The sequence below is a fragment of the Trematomus bernacchii genome, unplaced genomic scaffold (assembly GCF_902827165.1).
Source record: "Trematomus bernacchii unplaced genomic scaffold, fTreBer1.1, whole genome shotgun sequence".
In the NCBI taxonomy this organism is placed as follows: Eukaryota; Metazoa; Chordata; class Actinopteri; order Perciformes; family Nototheniidae; genus Trematomus; species Trematomus bernacchii.
In genome coordinates this window covers 16,028,850-16,041,861 of record NW_022987739.1, presented here as the reverse complement: position 1 = coordinate 16,041,861, position 13,012 = coordinate 16,028,850, and the positions used below count along the sequence as shown (strand labels likewise).

The window sequence follows — 13,012 nt, the reverse complement described above, 5'->3', positions numbered from 1 at the left end:
TCCATTTGTGTCATAGGTCTCCCATAATCAGAACATTCCTCAGGCGGGTGCAGTGATACTTCTTCAGGGTTTTCTGCGCAATGTGTTGTGTCTTTCTCCTGTTTTGATTCCTCTTGCCGCTTGTCCTTGGCAGAGGGAACAGATTGCTGACGCAGGCAGTTGAATATGTTAGAGATAAACAAATGAATTGTACTAAATTGAAGTCCAAAGATTTGCATTTGAATTAGAATCAATCTGTAATGAATCATCTCTAATGGAGTACATTTGCCTGTAAGCCCCCCAACCCTGCCTAGCCATATTGTCTGATGACGCAATGATCCCAACCATCGCCTCTCTCCCTGCAGCAGGCACCTGGCCAGCAATCGACCGGATCTCACTCATGGTTTTTGGGTCACAAGCTGTGACAGGAAACCGGATGACTCTCCTGTCCTGTATCCAGCACTGAGCCACACACACACATGCGGCGATGCTCCGTGGGAAAGACAGAAGATTTGCTGACCACCGGCTCTGTTGCCTTCTTTCGACAGCAGTGTCTCTCTCTGGCCATGAGAGATGGATTAGAAGAGAGAGAGAGAGACAGAAGGAAAGAAAGACAAAAGAGGATGTAGGAAGGATGAGGGAAGAAGAGAACAAGATGAGAAAAGACAGAAGTAGAGATTAAAAAGAGGAAGGGAACACAATACCGATTACGTTCCCGGACAAAGAGAATCAGAGAAAGATAAAGAGACGGAAGAGGAAAGTAATCGTTTGAAAGGTCTGAAGGTCTCAGTCAGACTCACTCACTGTCCTGCGGCAAAGATGAATGCAATACTTAGCTCCAGCTGTGTGTGCGGGGATGACAGATGAACACAATTTCAGCATTGACCTCCAGGGGTAAAAACATAGTTGAATGAGTGTAGAAACGCGATGACAGTATGGAACTGCAATGTGACTATCCTGCTGCTCTGCCTCACCTCAGAGACACAATTGCAGACCGCACACGTCCTTCCTTTTTCTGCTTTCTCTTTCATTTTTGGATCTGCTGAGACAGTTTCCCTACACATTGAATTCAGCATAATCAGTTTGATTATGGTTTACTCAATATGTAGGAGTAAAGAAAAGAACATAAATTCATGAAAACATAAAGAAATATGTTGGAGTATCCCATACAGCTTAAGGGAAAATGTTTCATGTAAATGAAAAGAGACACTTACCATGCATATTTCTTTTAACAATATGCTATATTTTCCTCAACAAAATAATCCCGGACTTTCCAATGTAAATGAGAATACTATGGGTTTATGCGATGGCTGTCAGATTTAATAGTTAAACATTGTTTCTGAAAAGTGAGGTCTTTTCTGTCAGTGTGGTACTATATTATTATACCAATGAGATCCAGCTGTTAAAGAGAATAGGCAGTCAGAGGTGTAAATCTGAACTTGGATCAACCATGCTGCTCTGGCCTCATCTCGAAGCAGTTATAAAGAAGAGGAAAATCTTTTTTTGTCAGGATTTTTCTATAGATCTGTCACTGCTGCTATGCTCATCACCACACTCTCACTCTGTTTAGGAGTTCTCTAACTCCTGAGGAAAATATCTGGATAATTAGCTACTAAATACAAAAAAAATAAACAGCTTTTTGCTTGCTTTGTCTGTCTGCTACTTGGTCATGAGCGAATAGTCTGCTGCGCCTGAAAACGGTGCTGGTGAGGGCTGTGAAAGTGAAAACAGTTCATTTGCAGGCCATAAGCTGCACATTTAATAAAGTCATTTGACCCATTGTTCATTACAAATGTTTAACTTGTATTACTTCTAATTGCTGAACGAGCTATTAGACCAAGATCTTTTTAAAGATTGAACATTTGCTTACACTTTATGTACACTAACATGTACCTTACCTGCGGCATTAAAAAAGCCATGGTCTCTCATGCTTTGCAACTCTATGGTAATGATATCCTGTAGGTGCTTATTATACTTAAGCTGGATTGTAAATAGGAGCCCTACTTAACTGTCTTAGCCGATGACCAACTTTTGCAGTACATAAACAAGGCTTTCTCACAGCATACACTTTGGTATGTTACACTAAACTATCTTCTCTTTTATAACTTGCAAAAAATGCATCTTGCCTATTTGTCCAATGACATACAGTATGTGAAGGTCATTTAGAGCATTCAATCAGAATGCTGCTACTGGCATCTGTCTAGCGAATCTGAACAAAAACTTGCACTTCTTCTGCTCTAATTCATGCCCATCCCTGAGCTCATTGTTACTGCAGGATTGCACTGCATTATGGGTACAACACACATGGTGTAATCCTTCGGGCTTGATGGATAAAAGACATCATACACTCAAAAAACTAAAACGATGATGTACTCAATTTAATTGGTGAAACATTTTTACACTTAAAAATATTGAGTCAATCTTAAAGCTGTGAAATCATTTAAATTTACCTTATGAATTGAGTAAATGTAAGTAAAAAAATCAAGTGGGTCTAAATAACTACATTTAGTACCATAACATATACAATTGAGTAAATATAATTAAAATCCTAAGTCAATGCAATAGTAACCCTAAGCCAAAACCACTATTTCTTTTTAGTAGATATCACTTAAATGCTAGGTAGATGTAACTGAAAAGGAGACTATTATTTAACAAAACAAATGTGTGAAATTTACTCGATGTTTTTAACTACATTTAATTAAAACTGGACTATTAATTATATAAATATATGTGTTACATTTACTTATTTTTTTAACTGTATTTACCCTTTACTCCAGGAGTGCTTTACCTGAGGTCAATACATCTGATAAAACCAAAAGAGCAATTGTACACATTGACATTTTAATTACATATTTATTGTTCAAATTTGACCAGTATAACACATCACATTAAGTCTCAACCTGGTTTAGTTTGCATATTACATTTGTAACAATTAGGGGCTGTTCTTGACAAAATACATTCTTAGTCGACTAACACTCGTACACATTTGATGACTAATCGATTAAATCAACATATTCTTCACAAAGAATCACACAAAAACACCACTTTAAATCCTTGTGTTTACCAGAGATATCTATGAGGGTCCGTTAGGGACATTATTCAGAAATACCATTCACATACACATGTGAAGCACTCTCACACACACACAACTGAAACCAAAATAATTTACAAACATATGTAAAAATCTCTCACACACAAACAATCTCTTATACACAAATTAAACGCTATCATATACACATGAAATGCGATTTCGGTATGTTGTGTGAGAGGGATTTCAGTTGAAATGGAAGTCGTTTAAAAAAAACAGCGAAGAAGCGCAAATTTTAAAAAAGCGAACACAATATTATGTCCGTTTGCGATTGTTCCATCATGTCTGCTCAGCCGCATGCACAAAGCTGAGGCAGCAGCGTTGTTAAATAATATCCTGGCCTCAACACCATGTATCGTCCCTCTTCCCGTCCCGCGGCAGGCAACGGCCCACTACAGCTCCCCTTAGGAGAGACTGTGCACCCCGCTGAGGCCAGGATATTATTTAACAACGCTGCTGCCTCAGTTAAGCTTTGTGCATGCTGCTGAGCAGACATGATGGAACAATCGCAAACGGACATAATATTGTGTTCGCTTTTTTGAAATCGACTTCCTTTATCAACTGAGATGCCTTCCGTTTCAACTGAAATCCCTCTCACACAACATACTGAAATCGCATTTCATGTGTATATGATAGCGTTTCATTTGTGTATAAGAGATTGTTTCATATGTGTGAGAGCGTTTCCTATGTGTGAGAGCGTTTCACATGTGTATACGAGAGATTTTTACATATGTTTGTAAATGATTTTGGTTTCAGTTGTGTATGAGAGTGCTTCACATGTGTATGTGAACGGTATTTCTGAATAATGTCCCCAACGGCCACTCATAGATATACGTTTCTTACAAATAAGTCATTCACCATGAAAAAAAATACATTAAAATATTACTAATTGACTAAAGAAATCTTCATGGACCAAAACCACAAATAAAGTCAACTAATCGACTAAGAAGGGAGAGCCCTGGTAACAATGGCCAAGCTATAAAAACGATGAGCTGAATTGAGCTCTGCATATAACTAAGCGGTCCTTTTAAACACGGGTAAAATGCAACAAGACCAATTGCAGCAGAGACATCTTAGCATCAATGGAAATCTCAAATTTGATTATTTAGCAATAAAACTTTTAGGCATTTTATCTAGCTTAACTTTCAACCAGGTATATTTTTGCCAATGAGCATGTGAACATTTCCATTGAGCTATGGGAGCAACGGGCTGAACTGAACTCTGCATATGACTGAAATGCACCAAGAACAGTGACACTTTACAACAATACCAGTCCAAAATGCAATTCAATCAATGGAACTCTCAACTCGTACCTTTTAGCATCTTGCTGAACAGTAGTCGGCAACTACATATGCAGGCAATTTTTCAGTCTCTGAACCTTGGTTGAAAGGTTGCCAGGATCCAGCTCCAACAGTAGTTTTTGGAATACCTCAAAACTATATTTGAGATTCTTGGGGTATCTCAGATCCAAGGCATAGGTTAGTCCCAACAGATAGCAGCAGGCTCTGCTAAGATCCCTAAGACTTCTGAGGACAGGGATGCCCTCAATCACAATCCCTACATCAGTAGGTTCATCGACTGACCCATCTTGGTTCTGCAGCAGGTACATCTTCATCACCTCCTCTGCCAACTCCTCTTGTACACTGACAGGTGCATCAGCAGCATCCTGCAGACATTGAAAAGATAACTGGTTAGTGCTTACTTTCAGCCTGCATGTTACAAGACACACAACGAGCAATTCCTCACTGCTCACTCACTATGTATGTTCATGGTCATCACAGTCATCCATGATTACATTATTTAAAACTTCAAAACTAACACTGTTAAAAATCCTGAAAACTATTGTACTAACTAGGGCTGCAGCTATAGAGTATTCTAACGATGAATTCATTAATCGGATAATACATTATTTTGCTTTATTAAAAGAGCAATAGTAAATATAGAAAAGAGAAAATAAGACCGGCCTCTCAAAATGAACAACAAGAAAAATCCACATTGTTATTGTTTAAATTGCATACAATAATATGTCAAAACTAGACCTATTTAGTGCATTAAGTTTTAAAGAACCCATTTTCTGAAATGCAAAAACTAATAATTATTGTTTTTTTATTTCAAAGAACTCAAAAAAAAAAAGTATACGTCTTCTGGGCTACACATATAAGGGTACTATAATTGTAACTGATCACTGCACATCTGTATCGGCCTCGGTCTTACCTCTGTGCCACGCTGTCTGTCTGCTTGACTGAGTGCGTGTATGTCTGTCCCACTGCCCGATAATTTTTAGTAATCGAGTTACTTGAGGAATCATTTCAGCCATAGTACTAACCTCAAAGTCCTTGATCAAGGCACTCGCATCTTCTCCCAGATTCCAAAGGTACCGTGCTTCAATCGATAGTGCTTGAGAAGTGACCCTTTCGCTGAAGCCACACATGTGCAGAGCTTACATTGCCATCCCATAAGCTGCAACCTAAAAAAGTGAGGATAAATAGTGTTATCACATGGAGGGAACAGACTGGTTTAATGCTACTTCCATTTACCTACATACTTTTTGGACTAATATGTTTTATCATACAGAGCTTTAAAAATGAAACCCAATTATATTTACTCATTGATGCTAATAATTACATCTACTCCAAACTATAGTTAATGGAACATCTACCGTAATTGCACAAACATTTGGAAAACAGTCAATAAAAACGATTGCAGTTGCAGTGTTCAGAGCCAGGATCCTCAATTGCAGGAGTAGTATATAATAATAATTAGTAACAGTTTGTATTATCAAGTCCTAGATATTTGTATATAGTCACTGTTTATGTTTCTAACAAGTGCTTCCTGGCCTTTGCACTCAAACATGGTCGAAATCAAGGTGCAACTCATTTAGCTTATTCACCGATTTCTTAAACTTGTATAAAGCAAACTAATATGTTGGCAACGTTGTTTCAGTGTTTAATAAAATAATGAAATGTACCTCCTCTGTTTTGTTATCTTCGTTCAACTTCTCTCCGTTAGCGCAGTCGGTGCTGTGAAACAAATATTGAAAATATTTAACATGCTTCACAAAATAATTCAACTTTACTTGCGCTAGCCATCATCAAGTGTTCCCTCATAAATATGACAACACATAAGTTGGGCAGGTAGGCCACTCCTCTTAAGAAAATGCAATGCCTTATTATAATAAAGATGAAACAGTTTCATAAGCATATAGGCAAGACTAGTAACAGCTGCTGGGCCGCGGATGCAGTAGGCAGACGTTATCTGAAATCACTCGCACGATACAGTAATCACCCAAATAAACTAATAGCCACCTTACACAAACAAGGTGCATTTATCTTTGTATTATCCATACTTTTATCGGCGCTTCTACAAAAATCAACAATATAAGTAATACATTTACACAAACAACTAATAGTAGATTAACTACATTATTCAAAAATGTACAGTAACTTTGGATAATAACACGGGAGAAATAAACAGGGTGCTCTCTTTTCCTCTCTCCCTCTCCTGACAGCCCGTCAGTTTAGTCTCATGCAGCTCGCTAATCCAGTAATGAGTGACCCAAAAGTAAAGAATAAACATATTTATAAATAAGTTCGGTTACTTCCAGAGGTAGATAAGATTGCTAAATGTGTTAGGTCTAACTTGAAGCGTGTGCTCTGCTCACCGGTCCCCTCACAGCGGCAGAGCTGCAGGTGATCATGCAGAGCTGCGTGTCTCAGTTTGCAGAACCTGATCACTCTCCCGATTATACTTCACTCGTGTTTATGTCCATATCGATCAGATCTAGCTAGTTTTAGTTAATGATACGACTGCCTCCTTATCAGGGATACCTAAACGATAAGCGTTGCTTAGTAACCGGGTGTGGCGGCAAAGCCCCCTTCACAGCCTGTTCAAGGCGAGACTGTTGCTCCGTTATTCCGGCATGGCGGGACATGCAGACACACATATTCGCCGGCGCTGTTGTGTTACACGTCAGGCCGGCATGCTGTCTAATATCACACACTGGGGCAGCATTATGCTGGCATTGCCTGGTTAAGTATTAAAAAGTCGACGTAATGGCGGATCTTCTTTACTACAGCATTTCTGAATAACAGTGTAAAAGGGGCTTAAAACAAACAGCTAACTATGCTACATACAGACAGCTGGTTGATTAGGTACTTAAGACAACAACTGCGGACAAAGCAGGTGCTAATGTTTCTACTTTTTACTTGAGTAAAACGTTAGCTTCACTTCACCTGGTTGACTGTGTCCACCATGCGTGTGTAGAAGCGGACAGAGAACTAGCTAGACCTATGACAGCATGGCTGCAAGTGTGACAGTATTTAGATAATTACACACCATAAAGTTGTATATGCACAAAGTCAGGGTCAATATTTCATTAACTTTTGCTAGCTGGCTACTTACCAGGATTTGCAGGGAGTTTTCCTGGTGGTTCTCGTCGTGGTGTTTCCTTGCTTGTTGCGGTTGCCACATGTGGCGCAGATAGAAAAGTAGATTTCCCATGAGCACACTGCATTTGCGCGCGATTGTTAATGGGGTCCACTCATGACATTTTAGTGTAATTTACTCAATTTCTTAAATTGTTGTTAAAGATGAAGAATATTGATTTGGAATGAGTAATAATTGCTGTTCCTGAAACTGATCAGTATAATTAGCCAATTCTCAAATATTTTGACTGAAATTTGCCAAAGATATTAAGGATATCTTAAAAATATAATTTGTTAGTCAAATACTCATTTATTTTCGTGTCATCAACTTAAATGATAGTAATAATTTAAGACAAAATTAACTGTTGGATTTGTAAGCATTTATTTTGGTATGTCCGACTCAAACAATTACTTTGGTGATATTTAGAGATTTTATTAAGGTAATATAGCTTTTTATTATTGTGATATCTACAAAGCCACTGTTTTAGTTTTTTGAGTGTACCGTACATGTACAGTATGGGAGTATTGCATACATGAAACAAATTGTGCACAACTCAAAGATGTAAGATCAAACTAAGAGGATGTAAAACACCAGCTGTCCACATATTCTTATAGTGGCAATGGCAGGAGTTAGGCATACCAAATATAGTAAAGTATAGTACAATATATAGTCACAATGCATTTATGTATATTTTACTCATAAACAGTTTTGAATATGCTTTCTTAGGTAACTAATAACATAAATCTTGAGTGAACTGATATAAAGATGATAGAAATAACACAGGACTTGCACATGATGGGGTATTTATCCCTTGAGGGGAAACTTTTCATTAACAAATGCACAGGTAGAAGTCATTTGGAAAGTGATGCAATGACTTATTCCGAGCCTTTTACATGTTTCATTCAAGCTGTTTTTATTGAATTGAATAATGTATAAGAGGCAAGGATTCTGTTTTTTCCCTCTCTATTTATACGGTAGTTTTATTCATTATTCATGTCTTGATTCATGTGTTAAAGTCATTTCATGCACATGAGCCGTATTGAACTGCAGCAAATCAAAACTGAACTCTGCCTGCACACTACAGCAGTACAGACCTGTCTGTTCCTTTTCACTGCACACACTTTTCATTCAATTCAAATTCTCTTCATACTCTGTATGGTCACATCACTGCCTTTAAGTTTTTCTGCAGATATGACAGTAGACTCCAGCTCTTCCTTATTAAACGATGGTCATTGGCTGCCTTAATGATTATGGTTCTTCTAGCCAACGTATACATCTGCAAACCTCTATTGGAGAGGACATATGACACATGTAGTGCTTGTGTGTTTTTGCATCTAAAGAAATGCCTTTACAGTCACTCAATAGTTTAATAAGCCTCCTTAAAGAAAAATTGAAGTGTAAGTAACCCTTATTAAATGGCCTCGAAAGCAAAAATCAATCAATCAATCAATGTTTATTTATATAGCCCAATATCACAAATGTTACATTTGTCTCAGTGGACTTCACAGTTTGTACAGAATATCAGTATGACAATACGACACCCTCTGTCCTTAGACCCTCACATCGTACAAGGAAAAACATCCGGAGAAAACCCACAGTTTAAAGGGGAATATTGGGAGAAACCTCAGGGAGAGCAACAGAGGAGGGATCCCTCTCCCAGGACGGACAGACGTGCAATAGATGCCGTGTGTAAATTGAAAAGATAATACATTTGCAACATAGGTAGTCCAAATGTTTGGAAATGCATGTGTCTATAATAAGAAGATGAATCCATGAGGATATCCATCCAGGACTTATGATCCAGGACCACAGCAGCAGGCACAGCCACGACTCAAGATCCAGGGCTCGCGATCCAGGACTCAGGACCACAGCAACACGATCAGCCATGACTCCGGATCCCGGCGTATATAGACACCAAAAAGAAATTTGGGGAAGCTGGGTTATTCGGAACATGAGAGTACACAGGTACAGACAGAGAGAAGGAAGAAGTAAGGTGTCCCCCGACAAACTAAGCCTATAGCAGCAAAACTAGGGGCTGAATCTAATCAGCCCTAACTATAAGCTTTATCAAAAAGGAAGGTCTTAAGCGCACTCAAAACACAAAAACGGATAGGGTGTCTGCCGCCCGAACACAAACTGGAAGCTGATTCCACAAATGTGGAGCTTGATAAGAAAAGGCTCTGGCTCCCATTGTACTTTTAGAGACTCTAGGAACAACCAACAACCCTGCATTCTTGGAACGCAATGCCCTAGTAGGACAGTAGGGTATAATGAGATCTTTAAGGTAAGATGGCGCCTGCCCATTAAGGGCTTTGTAGGCGAGAAGAAGAATTTTAAATACAAAAATTAAACAGCTTTTGCTTGAGGCGATTGCACACCAAAGTGGAAAGAATATTATACAGCCAATGATGGTGCCCCTGTTTCTCTGATAGTTTATAATGTTTCCCAATAGAAGCTAAAACAAAGGATGCCGAACCATAAAAGCAACAGTGCTAGTGTTTATGTCGACACATTTTGACTGGATGAGGGATGGCAATTTGGAATTATTCTGTCGGTTTTAAGTTGTTGCATACATTTTAAAGGAATGACAACTTAAACAACTTAAAACAACTTAAACAACTTAAAACAACTTAAAACATGAATACACTAAAAAGAGACAGCAAGGGAAAGATAGACAGAATGCAGGTGGAGCAGCGAAACAGCTTAAGAGAAATTGAAACTTTGGTAACATCGCTCTGCACATGGGGGATCTTCATTAGTTTTGTATGTCGCTCAGTTTCAGTGGCTCAGTTAAAGGAACAGTCTGTCACCTTGTGGCTTAAGTACCATTTTCCCATTCCTGTTGAGCCTCTCTTCAGCCAAACAACAAAGTAAACCTGTTATAGGGAAGCAGATCTCATTAAAATCTCACTTCACTTCCATCAAATAGTGCCGTTGCGGGGCTCGCTGCTCCGCCCTTTGGGGCTCGAGGAGCGGACAGTTTGAGCTGGATTACTGGTGTCGTTTCCTGGTTGCTGCGTGGGGTCTGCGAGACAGCGAGACACCGCAGAGCTCAGCCTGAGCACACACACACACTGACTGCCTGAGCGGAGCACCGCGGCTGAGAAAAGATAAGGCTGAGTGAGTGTGTGTGTGCGGAGCTCCGCGGATTGGTCCATTTGGTCTAGAGCAGTGGTTCTCAACTGGTCAGGCCTCGGGACCCACTTTTTAATTGGTCAATACATCGCGACCCAACATTTTGAAGCACTCAAATCTATTCAACAAAAAAGTGTGCTGTAATATATACGCTTTTCAGAATACAATATTAATAAAAGTGAAGTACAGTGCATATATCCCTTATATCCCTTCACAGAACTAAAGTATGCTTTAAAAAAAGGTTTAATGAGATGATGGAATCAAAGCTGAACTATATAAAAAGGCACACATGCTGAAAACCCAACCCCAGCAGAGGGGTCCAGGAGATTTTTAGAAATACTAACATAAACTACGCATTCTGGTACACTCTGAGAAGAAAATAAATAAATCTATTACTACCCGACATATTAATAATATTTTATGCCATTGTTTGTTTTTCACTTAGTTCTGACAGCTTGCTGAGAGAAGAGTAAAGAGGAGATAGTCTGTGTGACTTACTTTAAATTGTGGGTAAGGGTAGATAGCCCCCATTGTTCTGTGACCTGTCAATCATCAAACCGGGGGTCATATTTCATTATGTGTTCATTTTTATCTGAAGTTGTACCCATGGATGTATAAAGAATAATTCTACCGCAGTTATTCTCCGTGGGGACTTCCGGCAACAATCTTGATTCTGATTGGCCAGAAGACTCGGAAAAACATCAGCAGAGATGTTTTATTGAGAAGATGATCACTACGTGACAGAAGTTTTCAAAACCATTTATGGTCTCCGGTACTTCCAGCCCAACGCCTACTGCATGCACAGCGTTAGAAAATCGGTCCTTCAAAATAAAAGTTTGCATTTTTTCCCAAAAAAAAAAAAAAAAAAATTCCAATTTTGTTTTTCAACTTTTTTTTCTTCACTCACACATCCGCGACCCACTTGAAACGGGTCCGCGACCCACTTTTGGGTCGCGACCCACCAGTTGAGAACCACTGGTCTAGAGTGATGTCAACCTTTCCCGGAAGAAGAAAATGGAAAAAGAAAAATCTACAACGAGGCGTTCTAGGGCACCATAGACACTTCTTTTCTGTGTTAGAGTTTTACTCGCTACAGGGTGTACTTTGAGGGTTTGTGACTTTGCAGACCGTTTACATGCAGAAAAAGCTACATAACACACAAGGGGACGGGTAATAACCAGAAAAGCATATGATGGGACCTTTAAGTTAATTTCTGTTCTTCTAGGCTAGCTGTTTCGTTTACAGGCTTAATCTAAGGCGCTGAACCTTCTGGCTCTAGATTCATATAGGCACGACATAAATGCCTGACATTAAAGGTGGGGTAGGTAAGTTTGAGAAACCGGCTCGAGATACACTTTTTGTTATATTCCATGGAATGCTCTTAACATCCCCATAGCAATGAATATCTTAAGTGCTTTGACAAAAAATCCATAACAAAATGTCATCTGTGGAAGCCGTAATACTGTAAAAAGTACGACCAATCATTTTAGCCGGCCCGGCTAAAATCACTGGATGGCCTACCTGCCTGTCAGCCTTCCATCTGTGCACAAACTTATCTCGTGCCCTCATTGGTCATGTGCGCGTTCGTGTGTGTTGGAGGAGGGGCTCTGTAAGGAAGTGGCAGATTTTTTCCGGCTGTGGGTGTTTCTCAATCGCGAGTAAAGCTGCTCCAGAGCCACTATTTCAAGCATATCGAGTGCCGCCGAAGGACTGTTCCAATCTCCAGCATACTTGGAAATCTACCGAGCCCAGCGTACTCCGTTTGGAGAAATATCGAGGCTGCACATGAGTAGACTCTGCGGTCTTAAAATCCCCACAATGCTTTGCGCACGGACCAATTTCCCCAAATCTGTGGCGGAAGATGTAAGGCGGGGCCTCTCATATGACGCACACCTGCACACTTGCTAGCCTGTTCCACTCTTCGTTTTCCGAATGCCAGGAAGTATTCTTGACTCGCTTCTGAAGCAAGATGCTCGGCAGACATGTGCTACCAAGCAAGCGTACTCGCGATTGAGAAACACCCTGTGTATTTTCAAATTCTAGCACACTCGAGCTGGTTTCTCCAAAATTACCTACCCCACCTTTAATACAAGAGATATATTGATATTCGTTAACTCAAAACTTAAAAAATGTAACATTTAAAACAAAGCTTTTGTTTGTTGTTGTTTTATCTTAATTAATGATTTGAAGCTGCTCAACAACATTTAATAATAAAAACATTTGGGAGTGATTTTCTAAACGTGACTCAGCAGTATTAGAAATTCCCTTGTTAACAACCGTTTTGATGTAGTTTCTCTACCTACTACATTAACCGCAGGCTGGCTCCATCCTCCTCATCCCGCCCACAAGCGTCACTGATTCAAACTGCAGCCGAGGCAGAGGAAG

At 39.5% G+C, this 13,012-nt stretch overlaps 1 long non-coding RNA gene across 1 annotated transcript; it reads right to left on the bottom strand.

The window, feature by feature from the left end:
- Positions 1–3,833: 3,833 nt before the first annotated feature.
- LOC117495701 lies at positions 3,834–7,607 on the bottom strand. Its single transcript, XR_004557209.1, has 4 exons — positions 7,469–7,607; positions 6,036–6,087; positions 5,394–5,534; positions 3,834–4,733 (listed from the first exon to the last, which is right to left on the bottom strand). It is a non-coding gene; the product is annotated as an uncharacterized LOC117495701 (long non-coding RNA).
- Between the last annotated feature and the right edge of the window lie 5,405 nt (positions 7,608–13,012).